We start from the raw sequence: 22,402 nt of genomic DNA on the forward strand, positions 1-22,402 counted from the left end.
GTTGCTCCAGAAGTGTTCCATGTCTGTTATGTTTGGTGGATTGTCTATTTTAATGTGTGTGTTATCTATTGTCTGGTAAAATTTCTTTTGGTTTGTGTTGAATGTTTGGTTTTGTTTCCTTCTATTTTCATTTTTTTTGTATCTTCTAAGTCGTTTGGCCAATGCTTGTAATTTCTGATTCTTTTCATCTAATTGCTCTATCGCTTCTTGTTGTGAGATTTTACCTAACCTTTTTCGTTTTTTGTCTGATATTTCTTTTCTTATAAATTGTGTTAGCTGTCCAGTGTCTTTTCTCAGTTTTTCTATTCTAATCTGTAGCCTGTCTTGCCATACTGGTTTTGTGGGGTTCTTCTGTGTGTTGGTTGGTTCTGATCTCTGCCTAGTGTGTATTTTTAGTGTAGTGAGTGCTCCTATATAAACCAGTAGTTGTAACTCTTCCATAGTTGTGTTTTCATTTATTTGTTGTGTATGATTGTGTTGATAGTTTTTATTGTTGTTTCTACTTGTGGATTATTTGGCGGTCTATGCAAGAATGGTCTAATGTCTGTATTTGTGTCTTTGTATTCTATATATGTCAGCTGAAATGTTTCTTCTATATCTAACATGTGTGTCACTTCGTGTTCTATTTGTACTTGTTCTGGTGGCAGATTTTGTTTTCCTCTGATTGTTTAATTGATGTGTGTTGTTCTTTGTTTGTTTTCTCTGGGATGTGTGAGTCCATTACTGTATTTTCTTCTTCTTGTGATTGCACATTATTTTGTTCCAGTATTTGTTGTACTTGTTGTTTGATGTTTTCTAATTCTGGCTGGGGTATCCTGTTATTTTGAATTATTACACGGATCTGATCAGCTACTCGTTGTTCTGTTAAAAAATTTAATTCTGGGTATCTGGTAATAAATGTTGTGTATACTTGTGATCTGTATCCAGTTATGTTGGTTCCTAGGTTTGTTGCTTGGTAATAACAGAACATGAGGTGTCGATTAACTTCATCTGAACATCTCATCCTCTGTCTTTGTTTTCCTTCTAGGGTGGTTGCAGGAAGCATATCCTGCAAAACACCTCTATCTGGATTTAAATCATTTTCCAGTTGGCTAGCAGTCTCGTTACCATTGTGGGCGGGCATAGGGTTCAAGCGTCGTCCCCGACCATGACGGCGCTTGTCCGAGGCTTCTTTAGTTGTGTCCTGAACCAACGGATCACACTAAAAAGGGGTTAGCCCTATTAGTGGTTTGTTCTTTTCGTCGCCTTTTACGACTGGCAGAACATACCGGAGGCCTATTCTTTTCCCGGGCCTCCACGGGGATTATTATTATTATTATTATATTATTATTTATGGTTCAATGGGTTAGTGAATGTCTGTTGATTCGGCAACACTTTTGTGACGTGCGCGTCCATAACTTACATCTACATGGAACCCGAACTACGTGTCGTTTATCCTGCAGCTTCACACTACTGAACGGTGAAGGTTAGGTTAAACGTAGAATAAAAAAATTGTAGATCGACCGGAATTAGTTCCCGCAAGCTTTCGGTTCCCACATATGCGCTTTACCGCTCTTTTTTTCGTTCTATCTACTTGTTTATTTGTCATTTTTCGTCATTCTTTCGGTGTGGATGTCACATGACGCCTCTGAAATTTCATCGATGAAATCTTCAGTCAGTCCTTTTTTTGCAGTCCACTGACAAAACACTCTGAGGTGCGATGTCGGCAATTTTGTGAAAATGGTTGCGGTTGCCCAGTGCAAAGAACTCTGTTTTTAGCGCAAGCATTAGGTAGTACCCTAATCAGCCTACCAATCATAAAAATATTGGTAGTCGTGTAAATAGCACCAGAGAGTTGCTTCAACCGGTGTAAATACTCGACGACTCACGAACTCTAGATTACCAGGATAAGCGCCTAGTCTAGGTAACCTTTATCATTTATTTATAGTGCCATCTTGTTGTTCACTGGATACAGAAGAGATCTAAGCATCTTTTAGATATACCTTTTTGGAAACGTTACCCATAATGGTGGATATAAATTGATTATTTTCAGCTGCTGTTTTTATTGTATTGAGTCCCTGTCACAGTATTCTTGGAACGTAGGCATTGGAAGGAGGCTGTGGTGCATATGACTGGTGTAAAGAGGAAGCCGGGATCAAAGTATCAGTAAAGGAGTCTTTCCAGTATGTCTTAAAATCATTGTTATTATTTTCCATCTGCAATTGATGTCTTGTGAATTAATGGTAGAGGCCCTTAACTCCATACTGATCAATTACTAAATAGAAGGGGAACCTTGGTGCCTTTATTCAAAAAGACAATCACAAAACTAATCTCTACTGTGAACATAGCTCTACTCCAGTGTATGCTTATTCATGGTTAACCACAAAGGCGAACGTTTGTTCACACTTTGGGTGTAATAGACTGCGACTCGATTGCTAAATAACTCCAATCATCTGACATCAGTATCAAAGGAAATAAAGATTCCGCTGAATATGTGGAGAAGGCAGCAGAAAAACTCCGGATAATACTAGAACGTCTGAACTAACGGCAGGTGCTTGCTAATAAATGCACTTGAAATTGGTACATCTGCAACTTATTCATATCCTACAATTTATCTTGTTGGACAACAGACATTACTGAGACGTTTTTCAATTAAAAAAAAAAAATATTATTGAGAACAATTACTGTCGTTTGAGAAGTTAACTCTAATCACAAAAAGGTCAATCCGATTTGGAAATAGAGTTTTGAACTTACACCTTATTTTTATGTTTCACTCGTCCATACAAATCAAATCTATTTACTGGTAGTGCTCCAATTTAACTACTAGAATTAACATTGTCTGCAATGTAGTGGTCTGCTGCGCTCCGTGAGATTGGTCGTCATGCTAGGTTCTATTGTTTCTCTTCTTTATCGAAAAATCGTGTAATACCATTATCTTTGGTTCTGGAGCTGTGCTGTAGACCGAGATCTGATAGGATAAAACGTTATCTATGGTACAGCTCATTATACACGTTGGTTGAATTGCATGACGGGAGATTGGTTTATAAATATCTCTCCGAGCGCATGGTAAACGTTAACTAGATTCTTTATGCCTCTGTCATTTCAACTACATTATTTCAAGAATTTATTATGGTATGGATAAATTGAAAGTTGGATAAGACTGCGGGTGAACATGCAGACGGTCATTAATTAATTTCACAAACCTCGCGTAAAAGTCGTCGAGCACTACAACCGGAGCGCATTGTACGGAGAGCAGGCGTATACCAACCACTACTTTCGTTACTAAAACTAAACTAAGCTCTGCTCCAAGAGGCCATGAAGGCCCAACGGCACCGATAGGACGCCTAGTCACCCGCTCTCCCGAACGTATGTCAATTTACGAGACCGAAACCGCTCGTCTCAGCCATGTAGTTCCCAGTTTCCCTCACAAGGGCTGAGTGCAGCCCTCTTGCTAACAGCGCTCTGCAGACCGAATGCGCACCCATCTCATTATTAGCCCAGCCTGACAGCGCTTAACTTCGGTGGTCTGGCGGGAACCGGTCTTACCACTGCGGCGAGACCGTCGGCCTACTTTCTTTACAAATGTCAGAAGCTTCATTATTGATGTTTCATTAGAATTTCTGAACTTTTTCAGAATCAGTTTCAGTTCTAAGACAGTTACAAAACTTAATTAAATATTTTATTTCAAATTAATCAATCTCCACGGATAGGAGATAATAAGAACTTGTCAAAATCAACCCTGTCAGAAGCGAAAAAGAAGCTAATATCAAATACTCTTCAAACACGACACCGAATCGTTTAAGAGTAGGTCTAGAATAAGCACTACAGAAGGTCCTGCGGAACTATACTGAGGAGAGTAAATTAAACGCACATGGCAGCGCTACAACAACTATAAAGGAGGAAGGACGACAAATGCTCAGTCATTAAAAAACGTAGGTTTGCGAGGAGCAACGTGATCGTGACTAAAGCAGATAAACAAGGTACTGTACAGCAGTTACCTATAACTGAGTATGCAATCAAAGGTGAAGAATTTTTCCTACTCATTTCACTAAAACAATAGAAAGATCCAACAGTTATATACAATGTTCAGCCGAAGCAGTTAGTAAATAAATCCTTCAATTTTTTTCTGAATGTGATAGTAAAAGTGTTCTTGAAATGAATCTCAGGGGGTCCTCACCTGCCTAACGTATCGAAACGCTATAGAGCAGAAGTGTGAGTCCGATGTTTGGTATCTGCAACAAATGCACTAGTGTAAAATATTGCCAGGAGGATAAACATCATCATGAAGAAAATACTAAAATATACTGTTACGAACAGCATAGATTTATTAAACAAAGTAACAGATGTTACGTTAGTCCTCTTTAAGTACACATCCTATTCTCAAGCTTTCCTGTGAACGACTGAATAGATGTTGTGTCACAGTTAATGTAATTGCAAAATATTAACCAAGAAGAATATACTTTGTGTTCTGCCTTACGGCAGGTCTTATCATGGGGAAGCCTCGTCAGAGAGGTTCACCTCATGAGCGTTCATGGAAGTGATTCCAGTGGTGGTTTCCCAATGATGATGATGAAATGATAATGAGGACAATACAACATCCAGTCCCTGAGCGGAGAAAATATACGACCCAGCCGGGAACAGAACCCAGGTCCCTTGGCGTGACAGACCGCAGCGCTGACCACTCAGCTATAGGGGCGAACAATCTAGATAAAAAGCTTACCATAATAAATACAGTAGAATGTTTCGTTAAACGAACATTACTTCTGCTTTCAAGGGAGCTATTACAAAGTAGCAAAGGGTTGTCAACGAACTCATGATTATTCCCCTTAGTAGTTGAAGTGTTCGTGGACAAGAGGGAGGCTCATTTTCTTAGCAGCCATCCACTAGCAAAATATGTAGTGTAGATATGTTGATTATAGTATTTTCATGTGGAAACGTCTGCAATAGACAGTTCCAGAATTTCTTTAGAAATATGATCCTGTGGCATTCTGACATAAAGGTCAGTATGGGATTAGGAGCTTCAGTCACTAAGTTCCTACACATCAACCTAGAAAATAAGGTCATTATGGCGTAGGCTATACCAACATTAATTTCCTACGCATCAGCTTACAAAATAGCAACTAGAAATCTGATATTTACTTAAAGAATCATTTTACTGACGTGTTCATCTCAGCTTCTTCTATAAATCAAACACCTTAGTGTCTCACCATATGTACCACTGCCACTTTAGTATTCTCATGTCCCAATAAGACTATGACCAGGAATTTAACATAACATCAACATTTAACATAACATCAATCTACAAATAATAAGTTTAAAGTCAACATTGTTGACAACATTAGAAATAAAAAGCTGGGTAAGCATGTCAGATCCCTACTCTACCCACTACACAATATACATGGATCAAAACTAAAATGATGCAGTTTACCTTTTACAAGTAACATTTCCAATAGCGTAAACAACATCTTAAAGATAAGGGTTTTCTGTGTGACATTTGTATTCTCACAGACATTTTGTAGATGTTCCTTCAGTTTAAAGGTCAAACAACCAACCATCAAGTAAAGAGGAGCATATAAAATCATCTACCAAGAATATCAGTCCAGATGTATAGGACTGACAGCATGTTCACGCTGTCCTAGGTTCAGGGAACACAATATGAGGTGGGTATTAAGGATGCTAGATTCATCCTTTGCTGAACATTGCTTGAACCAGAACCACACTTATGTAATATATGTAAGAACTAGACACATTCGTCATTAGAGAGTGCCCGCGATCTTGCAGATAACCGGGCTTGGGGTAGTGGCGCGTCTTCAGATCAGTCAGACAAAAATTACTTAATAACTGATTCAGCATTGATTACGAAACTTCAGTATTTTAAGAAATTGTTTACTCTGCAAAGCACGCCATTTGGTACAGTTACAGAGTAATCTATCGATACAGAGCTGCAAGTTCCCTGTCAGAGCTAAACATACACTAGCCTGCTAAGACTTTATAATACAGTTCTCAATAACCAAATTAGTGCAACGCTTGTAACGCTGACATGTGCCCCATATCTGCAAAAAATGGATTCACATATAAAAAACATTCCTAAGTAAAATAACAATGATAATGGTTACAATTTAAATCCAAAATGAGATTTTCACTCTGTAGCGGAGTGTGCGCTGATATAAAACTTCCTGGCAGATTAAACCTGTGCTCCCGGCCGAGACTCGAACTCGGGAGCTTTGCCTTTCGCGGGCAAGTGCTCTACCAACTGAGCTACCGAAGCACGACTCATGCCCGGTACTCACAGCTTCACTTCTGCCAGTATCTCGTCTCCTACCTTCCAAACTTTACAGAAGCTCTTCGGCGAACCTTGCAGAACCACTCCTGAAAGAAATAATTTAAATATTTAAAAATCGTTAAAACAGTTTTAAGAAACATTTCAAAAGAATTAAAAGTGTGTCTTATTTCTACCTGATTTTCGTGGAGCAAGTTTCTCTCGAGCCAGACCGCACACAACGCCATGCTTTTAAGTTTCCTCTGCCGTTTCCAATTCTCCGCCGCTAGCACGCTGAGGGCTGCGGCAGCTTGTCAGATCGTCCTTCCTCATCCCAAAGTTGGAGTAAAACATGCCTTTAAAAATTTCTTAATAATTCATAACGCAAAGTGACTGTGTTCGATAAGCAGCTTTTTCTGGGGTTTTCATCGGTTGGGCGTAAACTTCCGTTTCGCCCAGAACATTCAGATTAAAATTTTTCGTAGCTCTGTGTAGCACCTCCATGTGTTCACTTGTTCTGCTAACATCACGTTTGCCATATTTGATACGCGTTCGAAATGCAATCCGATTACTGTGACTATAATATTCCACCTGATGGATCCCAAAATTTCGCCCAGTATGTCCTATATAATGCTTGTCGCAGTCCGATGTTTTAGTGTTGTATAACCTGCGATTACTGTATTTGCTTTATTTTACCATGGTCGGTATACATCTTAACTTATGTGCTACTTAACGTTCATTATGAAATGCCACGTTTTTTTTAGAAAGAATTTAGCAATCATCCGAAATTTTCTCCAATTGGCGCATCAGATCTTCAAAATCAAGAGCTACTGGAGGGCCCTGCTCATAATACTCCAAACACTCTCAGTTGAGAACTGATCTGGCGAACTAGCCGGCAAAGGTAGGCTTTAGCAGGCACGTAGAAAAGCAGTAGAAACTCTCACTGTGTGCGGGCAAGCATTATCTTGCTGAAATGTAAGCCCAGAATGGCTTGCCATGAAAGGTTGAAAAACCTGTTCTAGAATATCGTCGACGTACCGCTGTGCTGTAACGATGCCACGAATGACAGTGAAACAGATTCTCCTATAAAAAGGCGCCACAGACGATCACTCCTGCCTATCGGGTCGTATGGCAGGCGACTCTCAGGTTGGTATCCCACCATTATCTGGAGTGTCTCCAGCCTGGAATGTCATTGACTGGAGTAGAACTATCTTCAGTGATGAGTCCGAACTTGAACTGAGCCCAGACGACAAGCGAAAACGTGTCTGGACAGTCCACAGACAGAGGTGCATACCAACCCGACTGTCGCCGGTTATGCGATCCGACAACCAGGAATGATGGTCTGGGGTGTCATTTCTTTTCACAGCAGGATCTCTTTGGTTGTCATATGCGGCCGCCTTACAGTACAGTAGCACGTCGACGATAGTGTGGAACAGATTGTGCTGCCCTTCGTGGCAAGCCACCCTGTTCTTACGTTTCTGGGAGATAAGGCCCGTCCGCACACATCGAGAGTTTCTACTGCTTGTCAGATCCTGCCTTGGCCAGCAAAATCATCGGATGTCTCCTCAACTGCGAGATTTTGTAGCAGTATGTGCACAGCCCTCCGACCAGGTCTGGATTTTGTTGACATAACGTGCCAATTGGACAAAATTCGACACGATATCCCTTAGGAGGACATCAACAGCTCTGTCAGTCGACGCCAAGCCGAATAATTGCTTGCACGAGAGACAGATGTGAACCAACGCGTTGTTGACTTGCTCAGTTAGTGAAACGCTTTCTCTTCCAACAAATGATTAATTTTTTCTGAAACTGTATGCATTTGGTTGTGTGTATATGTGCATCATACCTACTGATTTCCGTTCCATTGGATATTTTCTTATTGTTGTGCCTTGTCTTTCCGTTCACCGACCAATAATTTCATCAAACTTAGGGTCGTTAAAACTGACACGTTTCTGCGAACACATTTTGTACCGTACTGAACAGAACAGGCACGTAGTTTACAAGGTGCGCTCTAATAAACCTCAATGTCTGTCAACAACAAGTGTTAGCGACAAACAAAGAAGGCGCTAATGCGATGCGAATAAAATAAAGTAGGTTTGGTGATTTAAGTAAGATACATTGGATACAGAAGCATTCCACCATTCTCAATGGGGAGAAGTCTTCCGAAGTAAGAGTGATTTCAGGTGTGCCGCAGGGGAGTGTCATAGGACCGTTGCTATTCGCAATATACATAAATGACTTGGTGGATGACATCGGAAGTTCACTGAGGATTTTTGCAGATGATGCTGTGGTGTATCGAGAGGTTGCAACAATGAAAAATTGTACTCAAATGCAGGAGGATCTGCAGCGAATTGACGCATGGTGCAGGGAATGGCAATTGAATCTCAATGGAGACAAGCGGAATGTGCTGCGAATACATAGAAAGATAGATCCCTTATCATTTAGCTACAAAATAGCAGGTCAGCCACTGGTAGCAGTTAATTCCATAAATTATCTGGGAGTACGCATTAGGAGTGATTTAAAATGGAATGATCATATAAAGTTGATCGTCGGTAAAGCAGATGCCAGACTGAGATTCATTGGAAGAATCCTAAGGAAATGCAATCCGACAACAAAGGAAGTAGGTTACAGTAAGCTTGTTCGCCCACTGCTTGAATACTGCTCACCAGTGTGGGATCCGCACCAGATAGGGTTGATAGAAGAGATAGAGAAGATCCAACGGAGAGCAGCGCGCTTCGTTACAGGCTCATTTAGTAATCGCGAAAGCGTTACGGAAATGATAGATAAACTCCAGTGGAAGACTCTGCAGGAGAGACGCTCAGTAGCTCGGTACGGGCTTTTGTTAAAGTTTCGAGAACATACCTTCACCGAAGAGTCAAGCAGTATATTGCTCCCTCCTACGTATATCTCGCGAAGAGACCACGAGGATAAAATCAGAGAGATTACAGCCCACACAGAAGCATCCCGACAATCTTTCTTTCCACGAACAATACGAGACTGGAATACCAGGGAGAAACGATAGAGGTACTCGGGGTACCCTCCGCCACACACCGTCAGGTGGCTTGCGGAGTATGGATGTAGATGTAGATGTAGATGTAGATGAACTGACCTTGGGAAACTAGTTAGTGTGAGACACCACACCTCGTGGGTTAAGGGTGATTTTTGGAGGCGAATTTGAGGTTGCTTCCCCGGTTTGATAGATCACAAGTGCCTTATATCCAACCGTTCGTTTGAAGTTCCCTAAACAACTATGGAACGTTGTAAACAGATAGAGTTTACATTCTGTGTAATAATTATCAGCACTTGGCACTTAGGAACACTACAAAGGAAAAGTACCAACACTACAAATACTGCAAAGAAGAAAACCTAGTACTAAAACTGGGAAATAGAAATAGAAAAATAAATCTACTTTCTACCACCACGGAACTCCATCCATCAACGAATTACCCAACTACTAGACTGCGCAAGCTCCCTTTCTCTAAAATGCGGGTTTCAATTTATTTAAATTTTAGTTAAGTGCGCTGTCAATTTACGATTAACAAAACTAGAGAACACTGTTATAGACTGATAGCAAGGGCAATGGAGGAAGTGGATTGACATTCTTTTGAACAACTTCTATTTATTACAATTTTAAACGCAGCAAAAATTTTAAAGTCCCTAGATCACACGTAAGAGAAATAGTTAATATATTCCCTGACACAATAAATAATAATGATACTAACCATCACATACAATCTCAAACAGTTGTTTCAAATGACCTAGGTGAGTTGAACGTGTTACTGAATGAGAGGAACGCCCCAACCAGTACATACACACATCAAAAAAAAAAAGTTTTGCATCACCCCAGTTGCCAGATCTCGTGAAGGCAGACGTTGACTGTGGATATTGTATCACAGACACAGACCCTTTGACTGTTCAGATATGTCACTAAACCTGCCCAAAGATGTAAACAAACATGCATGAGCAGCGCCTATTAATGGAGGGGTCCGACAGCCGATCAGTTTGAGTCATTCTACCAGGAATTCAATAATGCCTAGACGGTCAATACAGCGGTTCGATCGTGTTCGCATTGTTTCTTCGTGTCAGGATGGACTCTCAATAAGGGAAGTGTCCACGCGTCTCGGAGTGGACCAAAGCGATTTTGTTTGGACGTGGATGAGATACAGAGAGACAGGAACTGTCGACGACAAGCCTCGCTCAGGCCGCCCAAAGGACTACTACTGCAGTGGATGACAGCTACCTACGGATTATGGGTCGGAGAGACACTGACAGCAACTCCACAATGTTGAATAATGCTTTTAGTGCAGCAAAGATTGCATCGGCATCGAATCATACCAGTGTTGGGTTTGTGTCGGTTCTGGAGCGCCACGACCGACCTCATTTGACCTCTTCTGTCAGGAGAGTTAATTTGGAGTTGGAACGGCTACTTGGATCTGGTGCAGGGTCACTCATTGGTGTGGTTCCTGTTGATTCACTCTGTAGGTGGGACTATACTAGACATGGCCTACACCTCAACAGGAAAGGGAAGGGTAAACTGGCTGGGCTGATAGCAGGAAATTTAAAGGGGGGAGGAACTACATCTCATGGTGGAAACTCTTTTTTAGTGTAAGATCAGTGTCCAGTGGGAAACTGAGCCAGGCAAGTACTAAAGATGTTAAAAAAGTTCAAGATACTCACAAAAGTAAAGTGAAAAATAATGTTAGTATATTTCATCAAAATATTGGGGGATTGAAGAATAAAAGTACTAAAGATGTTAAAAAAGTTCAAGATACTCACAAAAGTAAAGTGAAAAATACTGTTAGTATATTTCATCAAAATATTGGGTGACTGAAGAATAAAATTGATGAGCTTCTGCTTTGTTTAGAAGATATAGAAACCAAGAATGTAATAGATATACTATGCCTGTCTGAGCATCACATTGTCACTGATATGCAAAAGGTTACCATCAATGGGTACAAATTAGCTGCACATGTAAGTAGAGATAATATGATGAGAGGAGGAGTTGCCATATATGTCAAAAGCTTCCACAGTGCAAAAAATTTAGAAACTAGAAAATTTTGTGTAGAGCAACATATGGAAGCATGTGCCACTGAACTTAAACTAAATGATGGCACTTTCATAATTGTAACAGTGTATAGGTCCCCCTCAGGGAATTTCCAGCTATTTCTAGAAAACTTGGATGCTTTGTTGTGCTATCTGTCAGACAGGGGGAAGCAAATTATCATTTGTGGGGATTTCAGTGTTGATTCCCTGAAAGAGTGTAATAGGAAGAATGACCTTTTAGTATTACTCAGTTCTTTCAATTTGAGCTCCGTCATTGATTTTCCTACTCGGATAACAGAGAACAGCAGTACATTGATAGATAACTTTTTTATAGACCAAGATAAGTTTAAGGACATAAATGCTTATCCTGTTGAGAATGGTCTTTCAGATCATATGGCACAGCTTGTTACAGTACACGACATGGCTCCATGCAGTATAATAAATCAGACTTTCAAAGCAGTGCGTTCAATTAACAATATAAATATTGCAAACTTTAGGGAAAGCCTACAGCAGCTAGACTGGGATGAAGTGTATAAGGAACCCGATGCAAACTTGAAATATAACTTATTTCACAATACATTTTTAAGGGTATTTGAAAATTGCTTTCCCAAGAAAATAGTTAAACATAATTCCAAGAAAACATATAAAAAACCTTGGCTAACTAAAGGAATAAGAATATCTTGCAACCGTAAAAGAGAACTGTATCTAACAGCAAGAGGGAGTACTGACCCACGAAATTGTTCAATGTTATAAAAATTATTGTGCGGTACTAAGAAAAGTTATTAAAAAGTCCAGAAGCATGTGTATCATGTCTGAGATCAGTAACTCTGATAATAAAATTAAAGCATTTTGGAATATTATTGAAAGGGAAACAGGGCAACCAAGAGCACAGGAAGACTTTAGTGCAATAAAACTGAATGACAAGTGCACTAACAAACAATCATAAATTGAAAATATTTTGAATAATCATTTTTTAAATGTTGTGGAGAAAATAGGATCTAGATCTTCACTAGAAGAGGCAAGGCTATTAATAGAAGAGGCCATACCTGCACAGTTTGAGACAACTGTAATTCCACCAACCTCTCCCTCTGAAATCAGTAAAATAATAAACTCACTGAAAAGTAAAAGCTCTTACGGAATTGATGGCATTTCCAGCAAAGTACTTAAAGCTTGTTCCCCACAGATAAGTAGGATTCTCAGCCACATATGTAATAGCTCTTTGGAGCAGGGTGTTTTCCCTGATAGACTGAAATATGCCATTGTAAAACCATTGCATAAAAAGGGGGATACGTCGGATGTCAACAAGTACCGCCCAGTCTCTCTTCTGACAGCTCTATCAAAAATTTTTGAGAAAGTAATGTTTTCAAGAGTAGCCTCCCATATTTGTAAAAATAAAGTACTAACAAAATGTCAGTTTGGTTTTCAGAAAGGCTTTTCAACAGAAAATGCTATATATGCTTTCAATGATCAAATATTAAATGCTCTGAATAACCGGACATCACCCATTGGTATTTTTTGTGATCTCTCAAAGGCCTTTGATTGTGTAAATCATGGAATTCTTTTAGATAAGCTAAATAATTATGGTTTGAGTGGGGCAGTGCACAAATGGTTTAATTCATACTTAACTGGAAGAATGCAGAAAGTTGAAATAAGTGGTTCGTGTAATGTTAAAACAACAGCTGATTCCTCAAACTGGGGTGCTATCAAGCACAGGGTCCCACAGGGTTCGGTCTTAGGTCCTTTACTGTTCTTGATATACATTAATGACTTACCATTCCACATTGATGAAGATGCAAAGTTAGTTCTTTTTGCTGATGATACAAGTATAGTAATAACATCCAAAAACCAAGAACTAAGTGATGTAATTGTAAATGATGTTTTTCACAAAATTATTAAGTGGTTCTCAGCAAACGGACTCTCTTTAAATTTTGATAAAACACAGTATATACAGTTCCGTACAGTAAATGGCACAACTCCAGTAATAAATATAGAATTTGAACAGAAGTCTGTAGCTAAGGTAGAATTTTCAAAATTTTTAGGTGTGTCCATTGATGAGAGGTTAAACTGGAAGCAACACATTGATGGTCTGCTGAAACGTCTGAGTTCAGCTACGTATGCTATTAGGGTTATTGCAAATTTTGGTGATAAGAATCTCAGTAAATTAGCTTACTATGCCTACTTTCATTCACTGCTTTCGTATGGCATCATATTCTGGGGTAGTTCATCGTTGAGTAGAAAAGTATTCATTGCACAAAAACGTGTAATCAGAATAATTGCTGGAGCCCACCCACGGTCATCCTGCAGACATCTATTTAAGGATCTAGGGATCCTCACAGTAACCTCACAGTATATATATTCCCTTATGAAATTTGTTGATAATAATCCAACCCAATTCAAAAGTAATAGCAATGTGCATACCTATAACACCAGGAGAAAGGATGATCTTCACTATTCAGGGTTAAATCTGACTTTGGCACAGAAAGGGGTAAATTATGCTGCCACAAAAGTCTTTGGGCACCTACCAAACAGCATCAATAGCCTGACAGATAGCCAACTAACATTTAAAAATAAATTAAAAGAATTTCTAGATGACAACTCCTTCTACTCATTGGCTGAATTTTTAGATATAAACTAAGTAAAAAAAAACTTAATCATTAGTGTCATGCAATATTTTGTGTAATGTAATTTCTTGTACAGACATCTTTTATTAACCTGACACGTTCCACATCATTACGAAGTGTCGTATTCATGATCTATGGAACAAGTATTAATCAAATCTAATCTAGCTGCAGGACGTCGTGTTACACCTCAAACGGTGTACAATAGGCTGCATGATGCACAACTTCACTCCCGACGTCCATGGCGAGGTACATCACTGCAACCACGACACTATGCATCGCGGTACAGATGGGCCCAACATCGTGCCAAATGGACCGCTCAGGACGGGCATCACGTTCTCTTTCTCAATGAGTGTTGCATATGCCTTCAACCAGACAATCGTCGGAAGCTTGTTTTGAAGCAACCCGGTCAGGCTGAAGGCCTTAGACACACTGTCCAGCAAGTGCAGCAAGGTGGAGGTTCCCTGCTGTTTTGGAGTTGCATTATGTGGGCCGACGTACGACGCTGGTGGTCATGGAAGGCGCTGTAACGGTTGTACGATACCGAACGATAGTGCAATCATATCGGCAGCATATTGTTGAGGCATTTCGCGCCCCCATCGTGCACATCATAGAATGATTTTCTTCAGAATAACGACATAAAAATAATGGTTCAAATGGCTCTGAGCACTATAGGACTCAACTGCTGTGGTCATTAGTCCCCTAGAACTTAGAACTACTTAAACCTAACTAACCTAAGGACATCACACACATCCATGCCCGAGGCAGGATTCGAACCTGCGACCGTAGCAGCGCACGGTTCCGGACTGCGCGCCTAGAACCGCAAGACCACCGCGGCCGGCGAAATAACGACATCGCTTGACTAGAGTGGCCGGCATGTTCTCCAGACATAAACCCTATCGAACATGCCTGGGACAGACTGAAAAGGGCTGTTTACGGACGACGTGCACACCAGCCACTCTGAGGGATCTACGCCGAATCACCATTGAGGAGTGAGATAATATGGACCTACAGTGCCTTGATGGACCTGGGGATAGTATGCCACTATGAATACAGGCATCCATCAATGCAAGAGGACGTGCTACTGGTTATTAGAGGTACCGGTGTGTTCAGAAATCTGGACCACCACCTCTGAAGGTCTCGCTGTGTGGTGGTACGATATGCAGTGTGTGGATATCATGAGCAATGAAAAGGACGAAAAGATGTTTATGTTGCTCTCTCTTCCAGTTTTCTGTAAAGGTTCCGGACCTCTCGGAACCGAGGTGATGCAAACTTTTGTTGATGTGTGTTGATAAATGATTTAGAGAATGCACCACCTTAAATCACGCTATATTTAACACTGCATTCATGAATAAGACTGCCACAAAGTTATATACCCAAGGCAGGCTAGAGGACGTGTGTGTTTACCAAATAAAATTTCTTTGTATGAAATAGTACTGGTAGAATAACCCGACCCAGCTTCCGCTAAAACACATTGGCTAAGACTTTCAGCAGCTAAGACTTTCAGCAGTTCACGACAGGTTGCAATACCAGCAGGAAGTCTTTCTTAAACGCCTATATAAACGTAGCCGAGTTTAATGGCAGCGGCATTGACACCGGTATTGACCAAATGGTTAACGCGGTCGTGCGGCGAGAGGCGTGCTGAGGGAAGGCGAGCCAACTCATCGACCCTTGCAGACGGACAGCTGCATCACAAGAAGGCAAGGACAGGCTGGTGGCAGACGGCGCTACACTCTCACCGCTCCCGTCGCAGCGCCATAACAAGTCCCGACAAGGTGGCGCGGGAATTAAAGTCGACACAACTTGTGACGACTTTGTGGCGGCACAAACAAAAAATATTAACTACAAGGATCAAACTGTAGTTATAGCTTCTCCCGATGGTTTGAAACAACACGCTACGTAAAAGCACTGAAAATAAGAGGAGAAAACGTCCATATCAGTTGACTTTATAAAACCATTGGAAATAGAAATGAGCGTTTGGCGTCATTGGCCGGGAGGCCCCTTACGGGGGAGGTCCGGCTGCCTTGGTGCAGGTCTTGTTACATTCGACGCCACACTGGGCGACCTGCGCGCCGGATGGGGATGAAATGATGAAAACAACACAGCACCCGGTCGCTGATAGGAGATACCCCGACCCCGCCGGGAATCGAACCCGGGCCCCTTAGCACGGCAGTCCGTTACGATGACGATTCAGCTACCCAGGCGGAGTATAAAACCATTGATCATTGAACAACAAACATTACCCAATGAAGCACAAAAGAAACTGATACAGGCATGCGTATTCAAATATAGAGATATGTAAACAGGCAGAATACGGCATTGCGATCGGAAACGCCTATATAAGACAACAAGTGTTTGGCGCAGTTCTTATATCGGTTACTGCTGTTGCAATGGCAGGTTATCAAGATTTATGCGAGTTTGAACGTGGTGTTATAGTCGGCTCTCAAGTGATTGGACACAGCATCTCCGACGTAGCGACGAAGTGGGGATTTTCCTTTACGACCTCTTCACGAGTGTACCGTGAATATCAGAAATCCGCTAGTACATCAGATCTCCAAAATCACTGACATCGCTGTGGTCGGAAAAAGATCCTGCAAGAACGGGACCAACGACGACTGAAGAGAAGCTTTCAACGTGACAGAACTGCAAATTGCTGCATATTTCAATGCTGGGCCATCAACAAGTGTCGGAGTGCCATCCGTTCAATGATACATCATCGATATAGGCTTTAGGAGCCGTAGGTCCAATCATCTACTCTTGACGATAGCACAAGATAAAGCTTTACACCTCGCCAGAGCCCGGCAATACCGACATGTTGTCTGGTCGGACGAGTCTCGTTTTAAATTGTATCGAGCAGATGGACGTGTACGGGTATGGAGACAATCTCATTGATCCATGAACGCTACATGTTAGCAGGGGACTGTTCAATCTGACGAAGGTTTGAATTGCATGGGGCGTGTGCATTTGGAGTGATATTGGACCTCCGCCGGGACCAGCCGCACAGTCCATGACTTACGTTCGTAAGCATCTGTCTGATCACCTGCATCAATTCATGTCCATTGTTCATTCCGTCAGACTTGGGCAATTCCAGCGGGACAATGCTATACCCACACGTCCAGAATTGCTACAGAGTGGCTCCAGGAACACTCTTCTGAGTTTAAACACTGCCACTGGCCACAAAACTCCCCAGACATGGACATTATTGAGCATATTTGAGATGCCTTGTAACGTGCTGTCCAGAAGATAGCTCCACTCTCTCGTACTCTTACATATTTATTGACAGCCCTGCACGATTCATGATGTCCGTTCCCTGCAGCACTACTTCAGTCATTAGCTGAGTCCATGCCACGTCTTGTTGAGGCACTTCTGCGTGCTCGCGGAGGCCGTATACGATATTAGGCAGGTGTACCTGTTTCTTTGGCTCTTCAGTGTATAATCGCCCAATAACATTACAGGCACTGAACGTCGTAGAACTAATTTTCTGGCAATCTTTAAAAAATATTAACAATAACTGCAACAGCGCTGACTTTCGCAATGTCATATTTGTATCGCTTTTTCAGAAAACATCCGCAGGTTGTAAATATTGCGTTCCCGGATACTGCAATCCCCAGAAAGCAAAGTTGGGTGGCCTCCGAGACTTTCCTTGCAGTGTACATGCAACCATTTTTTCTGGTTAGAAGGACTTTTCCTACATAATGCCCTTCTCTCATTACTCAGAAAAGGTTTAAACTTCATTATCCTCGCTTTTACAAATGCCATTAATAATAATAAACTGTATGAAACTGGAGAGTTACGCAACTCCTGTTGTGCTACTCTAACACCTTCCCAGCGGACTTTGTAACCTGTGGGCAGACGGGCCAGATTGCTGCCTCCGTAATTGTGACGTATCGGTCACAAGAGTACTGAATGGGACTAGTGAAAGCCTCCGCTCCGGAACAGACAAGAGGGCTACGCCTATTCATCACCGATTTCGTTAATATTTATGGTGTATACAGGGGTTGTCCAGAAATGAAAGTGATAGAAGTGGGAGTGTTTGTAGAAAATAGCATTTGTGCCGCGCGTCGGACGAGGTATCAGCCACTTACGTTAACTGTAAGTTCCAGGCAGCGTTTGGCACAGAGAAAAGAGTACATGCAGAACGGTAATCCGAGTGCTGTCGGGTCGAGACCTCGAGCAGAAAATTTTTAGTTTTCGATTTTTGCGTTACTAACACTGAAAATAAGCTAAAATAATGTTTAATTTATTGCATTTATTGATATTTTCACTAATGTCATAAATGAAAAAGCCAGAGGAAAATCTGGGATTGCAAATATATTTCCAGGAAGGTATTATAAGGTGTATACGTGAACTTCGTATACAAAACTACATAGATTTCTTACTTTAGCGTTAATGATTTACATTTGCTGCGGTGATAATTATCATAAAAACAGGTGAAGCAGATATCTTCTTTGCATCCAGAACACGTTATAAACGCCGCATTTTTAAAGTTACGTAGTTGTTGTAAAATATCTATAGAATACACAAAATTGGTTTACATTCATAACAGGTTCGCTCTCAGTGCACAGTGTGGCAGCAGACAACGCGAAGCCCAACATTTTGCCACGTATTGGCGAGGATAAGTAGTGATGTACTACGGAATGTGTTTTGCTGCAGTCTTTTCGGGATGTTATTTCTTTCTTTCTCTCTCTCTCGATGAGATAAGAGCAATGTTCAAGCTTGTTGATGAAATTCTTTACCTGATGTAAGAAATAGAAATCTTAGGTTTGCACTAGAGGAGTGCAACTGTTCGATCTCAATCCTCGAACTTGAAAAACCTCGTCGTATAATTGTGTGCTGCGCGGGATTAGCCGAGCGGTCTAGGAACGCTACAGTCATGGACTGAGCCGCTGGTCCTGGCGGAGGTTCGAGTCCTCCATCGGGCATGGGTGCGTGTGCTTGTCAGGATAATTTAGGTTAAGTAGTGTGTAAGCTTAGGGACTGATGACCTTAGCAGTTAAGTCCCATAAGATTTCACACACATTTTTTTTTGTATAATTGTGGATTTGTCTTCCCCACGAGACAATTAATAGAAGAAATTTATTCTTTTGCAGGTAGTACACGTAGGGTGTGAGCACATTAGTCATTTTTTTGTCGAGCCATTGTAAGTTTCCCAAATGTTAAAGAAGTAATGAAGACGTTTCTGCATTTCGCTGCGTACTCATCTACCGTTCTTTGAATCCTCAGTCCAAAAGAGTCAGTACTCTCTAGCAAGCGTACGTAGTCTGTTAGCAATAATGTTGCAAGTAGAGTTACAGCGTATTGCGCTGTACATGAATGGGTTATTTGTTCATGTTTCGGTTTATTTTCAGTGTACGTAACGCAAATACTGAATGTAGGAGGTAAAAACAGGTTTCCACATAGGCACTTGACTCTATGAGCCAAGCATTTCCATTTTGTAATCTGACCATGAAAAAAAAAGAATAAATAACCAGCGAAAGGATATCCTTCCACGGATCGTGTCGTCGAATGTCTGAAGCTTGAACATGGTAGGGCAACTAGAAAATATGAAAAGGGAAATGCAAAGGCTCACATTAAATATAGTAGGAGTCAGTGAAGTGAAAAGGAAAGAAGACAAGAATTGCTGGTCAGATGCGTAAGGAAAATATCAACAGCAACAAAAAATGGTAACACGGGAGTAGGTTTTGTTAAGAATAGGAAGGTACAGCAGAGATTTGGTTAATGAGTCCAGTTCAGTGATAGGTTTGTCCTTATTGGAATATACAGCAAACCAACACCGACGACGGTAGTTCAGGTACACATGCCTACGTCGCAAGTAGAAGATGAAGAGATAGAGGAAATATATAAGGATATTGAAAGGGTAATATAGAACGTAAATGGAAGTGAAAATCTAGTAGTCATTGGGGATTGGTATGCAGTTGTAGGGGAAGGAGTAGAAGAAAAGGTTAGAGGAGAATATGGAGGAGGTATACTTGGGAAAGGCCCACTGATACGGGAAGATTTCAGTTAGATTACATCATGATCAGACAGAGAATCCGAAATCAGATACTGAATTGTAAGGCGTACCAAGGCGCATATATAGACTCAGACACAATTTAGTAGCAATGAAGAGTAGGCTGAAGTTTAAGAGACTAATCAGGAAGAATAAATATGCAAAGAAGAGGGACACGGAATACTAAGGAATGACGAGATAAGCTTGAAGGTCCCTAAAGCTACAGACACAGCACTAAGGAATAGGTCAGTAGGTAGTACAGTTGATGAGGAATGTACATCTCTGAAAAGGGCAATCACGGAAATTAGAAAGGAAAACATAGATACAAAGAAGGTAACTGCGAAGAACCATGGGCAACAGAAGAAATACTTCAGCTGATCGATGAAAGAAGCAAGCACAGAAAAGGTTCACCGAAATTCAGGAATACAGAAATACAAGTCGCTGAGGAATGAAGTAACGAGGAAATGCAGGGAAGCTAAAACGAAATGGCTGCATGAAGCGTATGAATAAATCGAAGAAGAAATGATTGTCGGCAGGACTGACTCCGCATAGAGCAAAGTCAAAGAAACCCTCGGTGAAACTAAAAGTGAGAGCGGTAACATTAAGAGTGCAACGGGAATCCTACTGTTAGATGGTGAGCAGAGAGCGGATAGGAGGAAAGAGTACATTGAAAGTGTCTTTGAGGGGTTAGATTTAGGTGATATGATAGAAGAAGAAACAAGAGTCGACTTAGAAGTACAGGGGATCCAGTATTAGAATCAGAAATTCAGATAGCTTTAGTTGATTTAACATAAAATAAGGCAGAAGAGATAGATAACGTTTCATTAAAATTTCTAAAATCATTGGGGGAAGGGGCAACAAAACGAGTATGCGCGTTGGTGTGTAGAATGTATGAGTCTGGCGACATACCATCTGACTTCCGGAAAAATATCATCCACACAATTCTGAAGACTGCAAGAGATGACAAGTGCGAGAATTATCGCACAATCAGCTTAACATCTCATGCATCCAAGCTGCTGAGAAGAATAATATACAGAAGGATGGAAAAGAAAATTAAGGATGTGTTACGTGACGATTAGTTTGGCTTTAGGGAAGGTAAAGGCACTAGCGAGGCAATTCTGACGTTGCGGTTGATAATGGAAGCAAGACCAAAGGAAAATAAAGACACATTTATAGGATTTGTAGATCTGGAAAAAGCGTTCGAGAATGTAAAATGGTGCATAATGTTCAAAATTCTGAGAAAAGTTGGGGTACGCTTTAAGGAGAGACGGGTGATGTACAATATGTACAAGAGCCAAAAGGGAATAATTAGAGTGGACCACCAAGAACGAAGTGCTTGGTTTAAAAAGCGTGTAAGACAGTGGTGTATTCTTTCGCCTCTACTGTTCCGTCTGTGCGTCAAAGAAGTAATGATGGTAATAGAATAAAAGTTCAGGAATGAAATTAAAATTCAAGGTGAAAGAACACCAATGATACGATTCGCTGATGACTTTGCTAACCTGAGTTAGTGAAAAAGAATTACAGTATATGCTGAATGGAATGAACAGGTTAATGAATACAGAATATGGAAATAAAGAAAGACGAAAGTGATGAGAAGTAGCAGAAATGGGATCAGCGAGAAACTGATTGACAGTCACGATGTAGATGAAGTTACGGAATTCTACTACCTAGGCAGCAAAATAACCAATGACGGACGGAGCAAGGTCGACATAAAAAGCAGACTAGCACTAGCAGAAAGGGCATTCCTCGGCAAGAGAAGTCTACTAGTATCATACATAGGCGTTAATTTGAGAAAGAAATTTCTGAGGATTTACGTTTGGAGCACAGAGTACTATTGTAGTGAAACGTGGACTGTGAGAAAACCGGAACAGAAGAGAATCGAAGCATTTGAGATGTGTTCCTACAGACGAATGTTGAAAATTAGGTGGACCGATGAAGTATGGAATGAGGAAGTTCCACACAGAATCGTAGAGGAAAGGAATATTCCGAAAACACTGAGAAGCAGAAGAGACAGGATGATAGGACATCTGTTAAAACCTCAGGGAAATCTGCCATGATACCAGTGTAGAGTGCTAAAACTGTACAGGAGAAGAGATATTGGAATACACCCAGACAATAATTGGGACCTCGATTGCCAGTGCTACTCTGAGATGAAGAGGTTATCACAGGAGATGAACTCGTGGTCCTGCCCCACCTGAGCTTCGTAAAAAAAGCATTTTTTTCCAAATCCTTGGCGACCTGTCGCTCCGATAACCAACACTTACATTTCTGGCAAAGATTAGTGTATACTATAAATTTGAACGAAATCGGTGTTGACAATAAAGGGCGGTCACCTTGTGAGTTGGTTACCACACGCTGCGCTCCAATGGTTCCTTTGATAGTTACCGGTACCTTTTCGCAACAACACAGGAGCGAGGCCCTACAAATTATGACCTTTCCAGCCACGCAATGCTTGTCGTTGACTTCTCCTTCCATTGAGAATGCCTCCACGCCAGCCGTTGAATCAATGTGGGT

The 22,402-nt window shown here is 41.1% G+C and overlaps 1 non-coding gene across 1 annotated transcript; it reads right to left on the minus strand.

Annotated features, from left to right (window-relative positions):
• Positions 1 to 6,172: 6,172 nt before the first annotated feature.
• On the minus strand, positions 6,173 to 6,247 carry Trnas-cga (transfer RNA serine (anticodon CGA)). Its single transcript has one exon. It is a non-coding gene; the product is annotated as a tRNA-Ser (tRNA).
• Positions 6,248 to 22,402: the final 16,155 nt, after the last annotated feature.

The sequence above is a fragment of the Schistocerca gregaria genome, chromosome 1, assembly GCF_023897955.1.
Source record: "Schistocerca gregaria isolate iqSchGreg1 chromosome 1, iqSchGreg1.2, whole genome shotgun sequence".
Taxonomy (NCBI): domain Eukaryota; kingdom Metazoa; phylum Arthropoda; class Insecta; order Orthoptera; family Acrididae; genus Schistocerca; species Schistocerca gregaria.